Genomic DNA, 6,000 nt, shown 5'->3' with positions numbered 1-6,000 from the left:
TCCACATTAGTGTCCAGATGTCCCAGGAGAGGGATCACGCAGTGTCCGTCGGTATGTTTGACGCCTTCCCCAACAGATGGGCTCCACAGGGACTGGGTGTGTCATCAACCCCCCCCCCCACAACGACATTTTCATTTGATTAGATTAGTTAAATCTCTTTTAAAGTTTTGTCTTTTGTTGCAATGACCCCTTAAGCGGCTGTCAATTAGTGAATTTGTTTATTTTAGCTGGTTCTAAAAAGAATACAAGGAGAGTCTCGACAGTCCGCTCTCTTTCTTGGTACGTTCCTGCCCAGATGCCCCCGGAGAGGGAGCAGGTGGCGTCTGCCAGAACCCTCAAGGCCTTCACAGGGACTGTGATGCATCATCAGCCCCAAATACAGCATTTCGGTTTAATTTTGATAAGTTTCTGCTGAAGCTTTTGCTTTTAGTTCCAGTGCCATTTATAAAAGAACAAAGAAAATTACAGCACAGGAACAGGCCCTTCGGCCCTCCAAGTCTGCACCGACCATGCTGCCCGACTGAACTAAAACCCCCTACCCTTCCGGGGACCATATCCCTCCATTCCCATCTTTTTTATGTGTTTGTCCAGACACCCCTTAAAAGTCACTACCGTATCCGCTTCCACTACCTCCCCCGGCAGCGAGTTCCAGGCACCCACCACCCTCTGTGTAAAAGACTTGCCTCATACATCTCCTTTAAACCTTGCCCCTTAAACCTGTGCCCCCCAGTAATTGACTCTTCCACCCTGGGAAAAAGCTTCTGACTATCCACTCTCTCCACGCCCCTCATAATCTTGTAGACTTCTATCAGGTCTCCCCTAAACCTCCATCACTCCAGTGAGAACAAACCAAGTTTCTCCAATCTCTCCTCATAGCTAATACCCTCCATACCAGGCAACATCCTGGTAAATCTTTTCTGCACCCTCTCCAAAGCCTCCACACCCTTCTGGTAGTGTGGCAACTAGAATTGAACACAATATTCCAAGTGCGGCCTCACTAAGGTTCTATAAAGCTGCAACACGACTTGCCAATTTTTAAACTCAATGCCCCAGCTGATGAAGGCAAGCATGCTGTATGCCTTCTTGACTACCTTCTCCACCTGCACTGCCACTTTCAGTGACCTGTGTACCTGTACACCCAGATCCCTTTGCCTATCAGTACTCTGAAGGGTTCTGCCATTTACTGTATATTTCCTATCTGTATTCGACTCTTCATTACCTCACATTTGTCCGGATTAAACTCCATCTGCCATCTCTCCGCCCAAGTCTCCAACCGATCTATATCCTGCTGTATCCCCTAACGGTCCTCATCACTATCTGCAAATCTACCAACCTTTATGTCATCCACAAACTTACTAATCAAATCAGTTACATTTTCTTCCAAATCATTTATATATATTACAAACAGCAAAGGTCCCAGCACTGATCCCTGAGGAACGCCACTTTTCACAGCCCTCCATTCAGAAACACATTCTTTCACTATGACCGAGCCAGTTTTGTATCCACCTTGCCAGCTCACCTCTGATCCCATGCGACTTCATCTTCTGCACCAGTCTGCCATGAGGGACCTTACTGAAGTCCATGTAGACAACATCCACTGCCCTACCCTCATCAATCATCTTTGTCACTTCCTCGAAAAACTCGATCAAGTTAGTGAGACACGACCTCCCCTTCACAAAACCATGGGGCTGTTGACTTGTTAACTATAGAATAGATCATAGAATCCCTATAGTGCAGAAGGAGACCATTCAGCCCATCGGGTCTGCACCGACCACAATCCCACCCAGGCCCTAATCCTGTAACCCCACATATTTACCCTGCTAGTCCCCCTGACACTAGGATCAATTTACCATGGCCAATCCACCTAACGCGCACATCTTTGGACTGTGGGAGGACCCAGGTTCGATTCCGGCCTCAGGTCACTGTCTGTGTGGAGTTTGCACATTCTCCCCGTGTCTGCAAGGGTTTCCTCCGGGTGCTCCGGTTTCCCCCCACAGTCCAAAGATGTGTGGGTTAGGTTGATTGGCCCTGTTAAATTGACCCTAGTGTCAGGGTTATTAGCAGGGTAAATATGTGGGGTTACGGGAATAGGGCTTGGGTGGGATTGTAGTCGGTGCAGACGCGATGGGCCGAATGACCTCTTCCTGCACTATAGGGATTCTATGAAACCAGAGCACCCGGAGGAAACCCACGCAGACACGGGGAGAACGTGCAAACTCCGCACAGACAGTAACCTGAGGCCAGAATTGAACCCGGGTCCCTGGCACTGTGAAGCAGCAGTGCAAACCACTGTGCCACCGTGCCATCCGTTTGTCTGTTGGGCACATGAGCGGCGCAGGCTTGGAGGGCCGAAGGGCCTGTTCCTGTGCTGTATTGTTCTTTGTTCTTAAAACAGTACTGAAGGGTTGACTGGGACACTGAGTTAGCAGCAGAATAAGTGAAAGGGCAGTGTCTTGCTTCATGCTCCAACAACTGGCCTGGATCCATTTCACAATGTCCTGCGCTCTCTCCACCAGAGGAGCGAGTTTCTCAGAATCCATCCTTTCAACTTCTTTCATCATCTTCAAGGCCTGCAATCACCAGTTGTCTATAGGGACAGGAATACAAGGCTAACCTTCTCTGGTGTAGCTGTCCATTTGTAGTCTAGAAATTACTCAGTGGTTCTCAATGGGCATTGGGCATCTTGACCTGTGTGCCCAGGGAGAAAGACAAATGGGTGGCACGGTGGCACAGTGGTTAGCACTGTTGCCTCACAGTGCCAGGGACCCGGGTTCGATTCCGGCCTTAGGTGACTGTCTGTCTGTTTGAAGTCTGCACGTTCTCCTGGTGTCTGCGAGGGTTTCCTCCCACACTCCAAAGATGTATGGGTCAGGTTGCTGGCTGTGCTGAATTGCCCCTTAGTGTCTGGGGGATTAGCGAGGGTAAATACATCTGGTTATGGGAATTATGTCTGAGTGGGATTGTTGTCAGTGCAGGCTTGATGGGCCGAGTGGCCTCCCTCTGCACTACAGGGATTCTATAATAATCTGAATCCATATATTCCTTGTCCAGGGATGGGCATCATTCCCACGCCGAGGTCACAATGAAACTTCGGGGCCTCCTTTATCCTGGTTCTCCACCCTCCCTGTTCATGCTGAGAGGCATCTACAAAACTCCCAAACACCCTCTTACAACACCCACTGCCAACACGGACCCCCCAACACTCACCCGCAAACACCCCCCCCACAATACCCACTGCCAACACGGACCCCCCAACACTCACCCGCAAACACCCCCCCCACAACACCCACTGCCAACACGGACCCCCCAACACTCACCCGCAAACACCCCCCCCACAATACCCACTGCCAACACGGACCCCCCAACACTCACCCGCAAACACCCCCTCCACAACACCCACTGCCAACACGGACCCCCCAACACTCGCCCGCAAACACCCACCCCCACAATACCCACTGCCAACACAGACCCCCAACACTCACCTGCAAACACGCCCTCCACAACATCCACTGCCAACATGCGCCCCCCAACACTCACCCCCAAACACACCCTCCCCAACACTCACCCCCAAACACCCCCCCACAACACCCAGCCCCAAACCCCCCCACACAACACTCAACCCCCCATCACCCAAACACCCATCTCCCAACAGCCACCACCCCACATCCACCCTCCAACACCCACTCTAACACCCCTCGCCCAAACACCCAGTGGGCGAGTTACCCCGGTGTCCTGACTGATATCTATCCCTCAATGAGCATCATTATAAGACAATCATTATCCTGTTGCTGTGTGTGGGATCTTGCTGTGCAGAAATTTCCTGCTGCAGTTGCTATGTTACAACAATGATTCCACTCCAAAGACGAGGTCCTGATGCTATGTAAGTAGCTGCAAGTTCCCTCGTTACTGGTGGAAAGCTCCAGGAAAGGTCAGTGTTGGGGGTTTGTATAAAGTTCCAAACGGCGGGAGGGCAGAAAGGAAAGGTGGGATCAGTCAGAAACTAAACGTTTGATGATTTTTATGTTTCTGGAATCTCCTAAATTCACAGTGGAAACACGTTAAAAAATTCTTTAATTGCTTTTGTCTGCAATGAATTGGACAAGGATAGGGTTTTTGGAAAGAATTACATTCTAATTATTATTTTCGGCATTTCTGAATGAAGAATCACTGTTCTGCAGTGAGCTATGTTTAAAGAGTTGACCACGCTTGAAATTGTGTGTAATTGGATACAGAATAATGAGGACTGACATGGATTTTTAATGAACTCACACATACTCCATCGTAATGTCACGTGGGTTTTGCTGTGTTTCTGTACATTTTCCAAGTCCTCACAATCTCTGTTGCCCAGTCGGGCTGACTGGCTGGGAGGGATAGAAACCTCATATTGCACAGGCTTGTGGAGTGCTGAAGGGTCTGTTCCTGTTCTGTATTGTTCTTTGTTCTGCTCAATCACTTTCAAAATATGTTTGCTGATAAAGAACAAAGAACAAAGAACAATACAGCACAGGAACAGGCCCTTCGGCCCTCCAAGCCCGCGCCGCTCCCCGGTCCAGGATTGAATCCTGAATCCAGGATCCCCGCCCAATTTTCCAGCCTATCTACATACCAATATCCTATCCACCGAGCTGTCCCTCACAGCTACGATGCTTTGTTCATTACAACCTATTAACTCACCCCCACCCCCCCTATTCCAGACCATGTGATCCCCAGGGAGAGGCGAAAACCCAGAGTGAAAAACCCCAGGGCCAATATGGGGAAAAAAAAAATCTGGGAAATTCCTCTCCGACCCCCTGAGGCGATCGAAACGAGTCCAGGAGATCACAATGGCCCTGATCGGAAAATGCTTCCCAACCCTAGTCATTTCCACTTCCATGAACACCATATGAATCCCCTGCCCCCGAGACAGGTTCCCAACTATCCGCAGTCTCGCTCTGTACTGGCACCAGCAAGATGATCATAGAATGAAGCCTTGAAACGAGAAACAAGGAACAATTAGCCCGCGCCGCTCCCTGGTCCAAACTAGACCACTCTTTTGTATCCCTCCATTCCCACTCCGGTCATATAGCTGTCTAGATAAGTCTTAAACGTTCCCAGTGTGTCCGCCTCCACCACCTTGCCCGGCAACACATTCCAGGCCCCCACGACCCTCTGTGTGAAATATGTCCTTCTGATATCTGTGTTAAACCTCCCCCCCAACAAAGAACAAAGAACAAAGAACAGTACAGCACAGGAAACAGGCCTTCGGCCCTCCAAGCCTGTGCCGCTCCTTGGTCCAACTAGACCAATCGTTTGTATCCCTCCATTCCCAGGCTGCTCATGTGACTATCCAGGTAAGTCTTAAACGATGTCAGCGTGCCTGCCTCCACCACCCTACTTGGCAGCGCATTCCAGGCCGTTTAAAGTTTATTTATTAGAGTCACAAGCAGGCTTACATTAACACCGCAGTGAAGTTACTGTGAAAATCCCCTGGTCACCACACTCCGGCACCTGTTCGGGTACACTGAGGGAGAATTTAGCATGGCCAATGCATCTAACCAGCACATCTTTTGGACTGTGGGAGGAAACCGGAGCACCCGGAGAAAACCCACGCAGACACGGGGAGAATGTGCAGACTCCACACAGACAGTGACCCAAGCTGGGAATTGAACCCGGGTCCCTGGCGCTGTGAGGCAGCAGTGCTAACCCACTGTGCCACCGTGCCACCCCTGCAGCCCTTTTCCCTGCATATCACTGGATTCTGTCACTGGATATCACTCTTGTCTGTGTCTCAAAACCTCCTGGGGTTTAAATTCCATCCCAGAGACTTCAGCACATTAACCAGGCTGATACTCCCTGCGTACGATCAGATCAGCCATGATCTTACTCAAGGGCAGAGCAGGCTCAATGGGCTGAATGGCCTACTCCTGCTCCTGTTCCTGTGTTTGTGCCAATACTGATGGAGTGCTGCGCAGTCAGAGGTGCTATATTCCAGACAAACATGAATATAAACACTATTTGCCC

General features: G+C 50.1%; 1 protein-coding gene across 1 annotated transcript in view; it reads right to left on the bottom strand.

Annotated features, from left to right (window-relative positions):
- Positions 1-6,000, bottom strand: part of fndc3ba (fibronectin type III domain containing 3Ba) — a 348,179-nt gene that overhangs the window by 67,459 nt on the left and 274,720 nt on the right. The window lies entirely within an intron of this gene.

This window comes from Mustelus asterias, chromosome 3 (assembly GCF_964213995.1).
Source record: "Mustelus asterias chromosome 3, sMusAst1.hap1.1, whole genome shotgun sequence".
NCBI lineage: Eukaryota > Metazoa > Chordata > Chondrichthyes > Carcharhiniformes > Triakidae > Mustelus > Mustelus asterias.
This window is presented reverse-complemented; position numbering and strand designations above follow the sequence as displayed.